At 47.3% G+C, this 9,625-nt stretch overlaps 1 pseudogene across 1 annotated transcript; it reads right to left on the minus strand.

The window, feature by feature from the left end:
* Window positions 1-707: 707 nt before the first annotated feature.
* On the minus strand, window positions 708-7,929 carry LOC309362947 (leucine-rich repeat-containing protein 3 pseudogene; annotated as a pseudogene). Its single transcript, XR_014173434.1, has 3 exons — window positions 7,613-7,929; window positions 884-4,298; window positions 708-722 (listed from the first exon to the last, which is right to left on the minus strand). The product of XR_014173434.1 is annotated as a leucine-rich repeat-containing protein 3 pseudogene (transcript).
* Between the last annotated feature and the right edge of the window lie 1,696 nt (window positions 7,930-9,625).

The raw sequence follows: 9,625 nt of genomic DNA on the forward strand, positions 1-9,625 counted from the left end.
ATTTCTGCTTCTTCCCCTGCAAGGATCTTTTTCACAGATTGTGCTACATATGGATCTGCCAATTCCGCATCCCTTTCCACTGTTTGCATGCTGGGATGAAAGAGGTGTGTGGGCGGCCAGGAGACTGAAGTTGGGCAGGGCCATGGCTAAGTGACAGAGCATATGCTTTTGCATGCAGAAGGTCCCAAGTTATGTGCTTGGCAGTTCCAGGTAGGCCTGGGAGTGTCCTCTGCCTGAAACCTTGGAGAGCCACTGGCAGTCAGTGCTGTAGGCAGTACTGAGCTGAATTGACCAATGCTATCTGTATCACTTCATAAAAGGGGGAAACATATAATGAGAGATCAAGGAGCCATAGCTCAGTTGTAGAGCATTGGCTTTGTACAGTGGTACCTCGGGTGGCGCTGTGGGTAAAAGCCTCAGCGCCTAGGGCTTGCCGATCGAAAGGTCGGCGGTTCGAATCCCCGCGGCGGGGCGCGCTCCCGGTGCTCGGTCCCAGCACCCCGGGTGCAAGTAGATAAATAGGGACCACTTAGTGGCGGGAAGGTAAACGGCGTTTCCGTGTGCTGTGCTGGCTCGCCAGATGCAGCTTTGTCACGCTGGCCACATGACCCGGAAGTGTCTCCAGACAGTGCTGGCCCCTGGCCTCTTAAGTGAGATGGGGGCACAACCCTAGAGTCTGTCAAGACTGGCCCGTACGGGCAGGGGTACCTTTACCTTTTTACCTCGGGTTAAGTCCTTAATTCGTACCGGAGGTCCTTTCTTAACCTGAAACTGTTCTTAACCTGAAGCACCACTTTAGCTAATTGGGGCCTCCCACTGCCGCCGCGCCGTTGGAGCACGATTTCTGTTCTCATCCTGAAGCAAAGTTCTTAACCCAAGGTACTATTTCTGGGTTAACAGAGTCTGTTACCTGAAGCGTGTGTAACCCGAGGTACCACTGTATGCAGAAGATCCTAGGCTCAGTCCCTGGGATCTCCAGACAGGGGGTGACCCCAGAAGACCTTGCCAATCAGTGTGAATAGTACTGAGCTAGGTGTGGCCCAGAGGCCTGATTCTGTATAAAGGCAGCTTTCCCTTCCAGCATATTATCTTAGGGGCAATACAGAAGTTAAACTGTTGCACTTGTATCCTGCGCATAGTGGAGCATATATGTGCCTTGATCCCGGTATTGTGTGCAGCTGTCAAAACATCTAAGCAGTTGTGTTCACAGCTGTCAAGTGTCTGGGGGCTTTTGAGAGTTATAAAATTATGAATGGTGTTGAAAGACCTCTTTTTCAGCAGGTAGTTTTTAGTACCAATGTTAGGACGACAGCACCTGCTGAAATCCCCCCTTTTGCCACTTCATCAATCATCCTGTGCATTTGTATTTAAAAGTCTCCCACTTTCAGCAACAGCTAGCTCCTTATTGTGTGTAGGGGTGGGTAAAGGGTAGCCTTTATCAGCTGCCTCTGCCCGATGTTGAATCTGAGCCTCCCTGCTACAGACTTTTTGCTCAAGTGCCATGTGATTACCATAATTGCAAAGGAAAAAAAAAGTTCTCTAGAGCAGTTGCAGTCTTTAATAACCGGAAGAGTTATTTTAAGATAAGAAGGCATGGCCAGCAGTTTGCCATGCAAAGGAGAGAAACAAAGGCCTCTTTTTTGAAAATATGAAAATAGATTCGGTTCAGTTACTTAAAAGGCTTGGTCAATTAAAAGTGGCTAGGAACAGAAGCACTAGGGAATAAGCAGAAACGATGAAATCTGAGGACTGAAATTGAACAGCCTCTTCTTAAAGATCACCAAAGGCATATTTAGAAAGAAGGACCAAGCTCCATGTTATTGGGTTTCATACATTTTATTATGTGTCTTTCAGAAGTCTCATGAAGGACAGTTACATTTTTAGACCAATGTTATAAAAGGGGACATTTAAAGCAATCCAGTAATAAAAATAGATTCTTTTCGCTCCCTCACCCCAATGCCCGGTTCGAGTCTTGGGCCTTGCATTGCTCTCAGAAAACACTCTGGATCTGACTAAGTTTCAACCGGTGATCTTATGAGTGAGCCTACCTGTACACCTTAAGATCAATCATACTTGCCTGCTATCTGTGTTCAAAGTATAAGGATCTGGAATGCTTACAAGAGTACCTGATTGTAAACAGACTGCCTGCCTTAAATCTGTTTCAGGCCCAAGAAATGTGAATCATAGAATTGGAACGGACCACAAGGGACCATCTATTCCTCCTCCTGCAACGCAGGAATCTTTTAGCCATCCCAGCTATGGGGTCAACTTCCTTTTTGATACTGAAATAAAAGTGGCCATTTTATGGGTTCTTAAATCTCCTAGCTTCCTGAGTTTGGAGGGTCTTTTCCTTGGAAGCTCCCATTGAGTAGCCTCTGCTCCTCTGCAGAAAACACTTTGCATTTTTGGAATGGGACTGAATAACCACGCAGTCTCTGCTTCTTTATAGTGGTGACTGCTTGTGAAAATTGATTTCTTACAACCTGGAAAGTGGAGACCTTATTTACACACACTGCTTTCATTTGAAGCTCTGGTCCAAGTTGTTTAAAGTGTGTGTCTGTAAAATGTAATGTACGAGTGGGGGAAATGTGTGTTTGGAAACAGGTTTCTTAGCTGCAGCCCAGAAAGGAGAAAGCAGTAGAGCGTCTTTGCAGTAGAGCAACTGCTTTGCATGCAGAAGATCTCAGGCTCAATCCATCTCCAGGTAGGATTGGGAGAGAACCCTGCTTGGAGCACTGTAGAGACACTTATAACCAGTTGAAACCCTGGAGAGGTGCTTCCAGTCCGTGTAGACGACACTGAACTAGATAGACCCAAAGGTCTGACTTAGTATATACGTTCTGCAGTCAGCAAAGAGGCAGGATTAAATGCAGTTGTTCCGTCTGCAGGTTTCCCTGCCACACAATGTGGAGAAAAGGGGACTGGAAGGAGGCAGAAAAAGCCACTGAAAGGGAAGTGGCTGCAGCAGAACAGATGGGGCAGAAACGCCCCAGTCAAAATAAGGGATTAAGAGAACAGGGACTTATGATTGTTTCATGGTTAATCCCCCTAGCATTAAGCTGTAATATCTTTGCCTAAATCCCTGGCAAATGGGGAAAGAGAAGCTTGAGGACTCTCTGCGAGGGGCGGGGGTTTGGGTTTGCTGCATAGGAGCAATGCAGCCTGCAATTCAGAAAAAAATGTATTGTGCAGAAGGGGGAAATCGGATTTTAAGCAACTCATTTTTGGCTTCCAACCAGCATCCCCTGAAGGCATATGGGGTTGGCCTTTCATTTGCTAGGAGGTCATAGGGTTAGCGAAGCAAGAACTGGGGTCCAAGGGCCATTTTAAGGGGGAACCAACCCACCAAGGTCCTCACTCACTCACACACCTAATTCCCAGGTTTCTTGATAGGAAGAAGCTGATAACAAGTTTTATAACCATTTTCAAAGCAGTTTCTGTTTGTTTGGGGGGTGCTCCTCAAAACCCTTGGTTCTCAGAGGATGGTGCTGAGGGTGTCTTCTTCCAACTCCTCTGGGCTGGGCTGCTTGCTGGGCAGGGGCAGAGACTTGAGATACTCCAAGTGGCGTCGGGATTCCGCTTGGTTGCGTCGGACGTAATAGATGACGTAGGTGATGACCACGGCGAACCAGCAAAACATGGTGAGCAGCATGGCCAGGTCCGTGTTCCTCTGCTGGCCCAGGCAGAAGTTGACGCCGGTGTTGAGCAAGCGAGCTAAGGTCTTCCCGGTGTATTCCTCCCACTCCGCAGTGGCACACACGACGTCCTCCACGGTCTCTGCGTCCAGAGGAAGAGCCTCCACCAGCTTCTGCAGGGAGCAGTCGCAGTGCCAGGGGTTGTCGTACAGCTCTAGCCGGACCCAGGTGAGCATGGCAAAGGGGGCAAACTCCATCCTCTCCAGCTGGTTGCCGGAAAGGTCCAGCAGCCTCAGCCCCCCGCCCAGGCCGCGGAAGGCCCCCGGCGCTATGCTCTCAATGAGGTTGTCCGCCAGGTGAAGCTCGCGGAGCTGCTTCAGGCCGTAGAAGGCCCCGTTGGGGACGTGGGTGATCCAGTTGGAGTCCAGGTAGAGGACCCGGGTGTCGTGGGGAATGTCGAAAGGGATGGTCACCAGGTCCTTCCGGTTGCACCACACCACGCCGCTCCCCGGCGGGCAGTCACAGCTCTGCGGGCAGGGGAGGCCACCGTGCAGGATCAGGACCAGGAGGAAGAGGGAGAACGATGCTGGCATCTCTGCATTGCTCTCCTCTCTCTCTGGGTGTGGCGGGGGTCACGAGGTGGCGAAGGGCCCAGAATCTTACCTGGAAAAGAGGGCAGGGGAGACAAAAATGAGCCAGTGAGAAAGGGCCTCCTAACACATTCCATGGGTTTGATTTAGCAATATTACCACACCCAGTGCTGTTACAGTAAGTTACCGGGATGCGAGTGGTACTGTGGTCTAAACCACTGAGCCTCTTGGGCTTGCCGATCAAAAGATTGGCAGTTCGAATCCCCGCAACGGGGTGAGCTCCTGTTGCTCTGTCCCAGTTCCTGCCAACCTAGCAGTTCAAAAGCACACCAGTGCAAGTAGATAAACAGGTACCACTGCGGTGGGAAGGTAAACAGAGTTTCCGTGCCCTCTGGCTTCCATCACGGTGTTCCGTCGCACCAGAAGTGGTTTAGTCCTGCTGGCTACATGACTCGGAAAGCTGTCTGTGGACAAACGCCGGCTCCCTCGGCCTGAAAGCGAGATGAGCGCCGCAATCCCATAGTCACCTTTGACTGGACTTAACCGTCCAGGAGTCCTTTACCTTTCTTTTTTAAACCACAGTAAGGACCACCCCTTTAACCCATGTTTTCCTTCCAGAAAAAAGGTACAGGTACCTGGTGCCCGCGAGTACCCCCAGAAAAAGGACTGACCACACTAGCATTTTTTTTCTAACAAGGCTTCAACATCTGCTCCAGGTATGCGCTGCAGTCTGCATCTCACCTTGATTTGCGATCTTGTTTTTAAAAGTGGAAATTGGTTCTTTGTCGTGATCTGATCATTACCATGGTGATCATTTGAGACAACTGTTCTCTCTCTCTCTTCCTGCCCCCATGGCTCCCCCTTTTGCCACCTCCCATCCCTTTAGCTTCTCTAAAACTTATTTAGCGTTTCTCTCTCCAGATTTTAAATCCTGCTATACAGTATATCGCAAAGGCTGCTGTTCTCAGTTCTGCGCCCATAAGTTTTGTGTTCCTTGAAAGGAGCCTCTTTTCAAATTTGCTTTATATTTTATTCTTGACACATACCCTCTGACAGCATAATCTGTTTAGGGGGGTCTTTTAAATGCCCATGCCATGCCCCTTCAGAGTTTTCACATCCCCCTCTGATTCAGCAGCAAATAAAATGGGTGTGTAGCTGACTGTGGGAAAACTGGAATGACAGACACACAATCACAGCTAAACTGGCTTCGACAGTGGAAATAGTCTATTAGAATAATACTTGGGGTGGTGGCAGTGAATGATGTTCAGTGTTTATAAAATGTGTGGGAGCAGTAATAAGAATAACACTAAAAACTCTTGGACTATCTAACTTTCCACCACGTAGCAAGAATCTTGATGATCAGTTCTAGAAAAGTGTCAACTAATCTGAAAAAGCGAAGGATAACTGGGGGAAGACTATTCAGACTGTTGAAGTTATAATTGGATGTCAATTACTTTTAAGCCCATTGTTGATTATTCTGGGATATATGGAAAAAGATGCAGCTCTGAGCATGTCATTCTGGTAAGAAATTTTGTTATGCATCACTAGCTGCCAAATGGCGCCCATCTCAAATACCAAGATTAAAAAAGACTGGATTATGAAAGGATACCACTTTACAACGATGGTGAAATTAACTGAATTTACCAGAATGAGGGGAGTCAGAAACAAGAACAAACTGAAAGATTATGACCTCCCTTTTTTGTCATGTATGGAGCCGAATTACCAAGATACAACCATTTAATGCTAGACTAAACAACCTGCAAAGTCTTTTCCAGCTATGATTCCTTGAGTAAGAAAACCAGTGCTCACCCCCTTTGCTTCTATATGAGTCACTGTTTTGGTTATGCTTCTTCTGAGGGTGGATAAATCTGTTGCACCTCTGCATTGGGATGGTATAACCTGAGTTGTGCGTGTATTTTTTACACACCTACCTCCAAAAGAGGGTGATCCAAAGTATATATTAAAAGCTGTTATCTCACTCTGAATTAAATACAGGTTCTTCCAGACGGTCACAGTTTTCAGGGATTCAAGTGGATAGTGGAATTTTAGGTTTGTGTACTAAAAGTTTATTAAAGATTCTTGTCAGCCTAGCCCAACAAATCCACTTAGAAAGCGACAGACTTCTTGCAGTTTGGAAAATTACAGGGAAAGTCCCTCAAAAGTGTAGGTTAAATGAACAATAAGACATGTAAACAATCCTCTAGCAAATCGAGACGACTGCTTATTGTCATATAACCACCCCACAAAAGGAAATCAAAACATTAAAAACCTGACCTTGTCCAACCACCATCTAAGCTTTGTGCGAGCAAATCAGGATGAATGCACAATAAGGTCATCTGGAGGAACCCTGGGTTTAATATTTCCTCCTGCTGGTGCCCTAGTTTCTCTTTTTCAAGGTTTCTCTAGCAAGCCATGCTTTCTGTCCTTTAGGATTAAGCACCCAGGTGACAGAAATACAGATTTAGAGTAGATAAAGGCTCATAATCCTCTGCATGCTTACCTGAGGAACGCAATCCCCATTGAACACCGTAGATCTTACTTCCAGGTAAATAAACATAGATTTGTGCTGTAACAGTGCATTCCCTTGGGGCTCACTCATGCAGGTTAAGCAGGGATGGGATTGCAGCCGCAAGGATGAAAAAAACGCTCCTGGTATTTCAGGACTGTATTAATTTGTTTAGCTACCCCGTCCCAAAAAGGGCTCGTTCAGGAACATTGCCAAAACTTGTATGAAGTGGGTTAGTCTGTACTGAGTGACTTATTCAACAGCTGACTGTGTTTCTCAAGTCACTTGCTCAGTTAGGGTTGCCAAATTTCCTAGCAGCCTCTGTGCAGCGACTTTAAGAGCTACATGCAGACGTTAGCAGGTCATCTCATTCGGTTTGATGCTGTGAAAAAGACCCCCTTGCAAATTCAGCGTGCTCTTCAAGGGCGTGAGAGAAGGCCCACACACCTTCCCAGTTTGGGAACTCAAAACCTCAGCATTGTGTAATGGTTAGAGGACCTGGGTAGCCAGGGTTCAAATGCACATTTGGCCACAAAGCTCGCTGGGTTACCTTGGGCCAGTCATTCCGCTCAGCCTAGCCTACTTCGCAGGGTTGCTGTGGGGACGAAATGAGGAGGGGGAGATCCATGTAACCCCACCTTGAGCCCCACCTTACAAAAAAAAAAAAAAACCCACCCTAGCAGAATTTCCCGTTAGATAATCTTCTAGATTTTCCAAAACCACAACAATCAATTGAATACAGTGCTAGGGAAAACACAGTCCGTTGAGTTTCTGTCTTGTACTGCTGTCAAAAGACCACAGGAGTCTGTTTTAAGCCTTACTTGCAACTCTCATCCTGCACCCCCAGCCCACCCCCGTACTTCTCATTGCTCCAAACACACCTGTGTGAACAGTGCTCTCGTGGTCAGTCTGGTCCGAAACAGGTCCGGTCTGACTGTGGCTCCAGGGACCGTCTCAGTAGCACCCGAAACATCTTTAGTAGCACCCGAAACATCCTTTGAGAGCGTGTGGGCAGGTGGCAGAAGCCTTGGGGGCAGGATTCTAGGAGTGCATCCTCTTGGCTCAGCTTCTCTGTCTACTGCCCATCAGCAAAAGAGCTTGAGACACACACAAGCGCTGAGAACCGAGAGGGGACAGCCTGCCCCTGCTGGACTGCTCGAGAAGCAGCAGCAGGGACAGCTCTGCTTTTGCAACTCAGTTCTGCTGAACAGTGGTACCTTGGTTCTCAAACGCCTTGGTACTCAAACGCCTTGGTTGAATGAATGAACGAATGAATGATTAAATGAATGAATCTTTGTTTGTGTCAGCCATCGGCCATAGCAATAAAACAACAATACGATATACAAAGAATAGAAATAAAAAGTCAGTTATATAAAATACAGGGGATGCGGGTGGCGCTGTGGGTTAAACCAGAGCCTAGGGCTTGCCGATCAGAAGGTCGCCGGTTCGAATCCCCATGACGGGGTGAGCTCCTGTTGCTCGGTCCCTGCTCCTGCCAACCTAGCAGTTCGAAAGCACATCAAAGTGCAAGTAGATAAATAGGTACCACTCCGGCGGGAAGATAAACAGCGTTTCCGTGCGCTGCTCTGGTTCGCCAGAAGCGGCTTAATAATGCTGGCCCCATGACCCGGAAGCTGTACACCAGTTTTCTTGGCCAATAAAGCGAGATGAGCACCGCAATCCGAGTCAGCCACGACTGGACCTAATGGTCAGGAGTCCCTTTACCTTAAGGTTTTGAATCAATAGTCAAATAGTGGATCTTATTCTGATTGCCCCAGCTAAAAACCTTGCAACCTTTGCCGTCACCTGCTCATCTTGATGTGCCAAGAGGAAGGAGACTGTGGCAGTGGCTGGGCGACCCAGAATGGACAATAAAAGAGGGGTGATAATATCATTCCTCAAATCTTTTATAAAGAGTGCAAGCCTGGAGGGCATGCGCCACTAATTCAGTACTGCCATCTCCACAGGAACATAAGTGTTTTTCGTGTGGAATCTGTTGGAATCAAATGCCTTGGTTCTCAAACGCTGAAAACCCAGAAGTAAGTGTTCTGGTTTTTGAACGTTTTTCGGAAGCCGAACGTCCGATGTGGTTGTCGGCTATTGTTTCCGGGGTGCCTGCACCTATCAGAAGCTGCGCCTTGGTTTTTGAACATTTCGGAAGTCAAACACTTCCGGAACGGATTAAGTTTGGAGTTTTTGTTTTTGCGCTTTTTTGGTTCATTTGTTTTTGTGATTGTGTGGAACCCTGTTCAGCTACTGATTGTGTGACTAGAAATGGATAAAAGACCCCCATCCAAACAATGACTTTCAGTGCAGATAAGGAAAAAAAATCAATTTTATTTTTTTATCATCTACAATACCATCTTATTTATTTTACAGTACAGTACAGTGGTACCTCGGGTTAAGAACTTAGTTTGTTCTGGAGGTCCGTTCTTAACCTGAAGCACCACTTTAGCTAATGGGGCCTCCCACTGCTGCTGCGCCGCTGCACGATTTCTCCTCTCATCCTGAAGCAAAGTTCTTAACCTGAAGCACTATTTCTGGGTTAGCGGAGTCTGTAACCTGAAGCGTATGCAACACGAGGTACCACTGTATTAAAAATACAAAAAAATTTAAAAGCTTCCCTAAACAGGGCTGCCTTCAGATGTCTTCTAAAAGTCAGATAGCGTCATACTTCGTGTTGCGTTCGCTTCAGGTTGCGCATTTTCAGGCTGCATTCCGTGGCAACCCGGAAGTACTGGAAAGGCTTACTTCCGGGTTTCGCCGCTCGTGCATGTGCAGTTGTGCAAAATGACATCACGCGCATGCGCAAAAGCGGCAAATCGCACACGGGTTGCATTCTGCTCATGTTGCGAACAGGCCTCCGGAAAAGATCCCATTCACAACCAGAGGTA

This window comes from Podarcis melisellensis (assembly GCF_964234715.1).
Source record: "Podarcis melisellensis genome assembly, chromosome: 2".
NCBI classification, from domain to species: Eukaryota; Metazoa; Chordata; class Lepidosauria; order Squamata; family Lacertidae; genus Podarcis; species Podarcis melisellensis.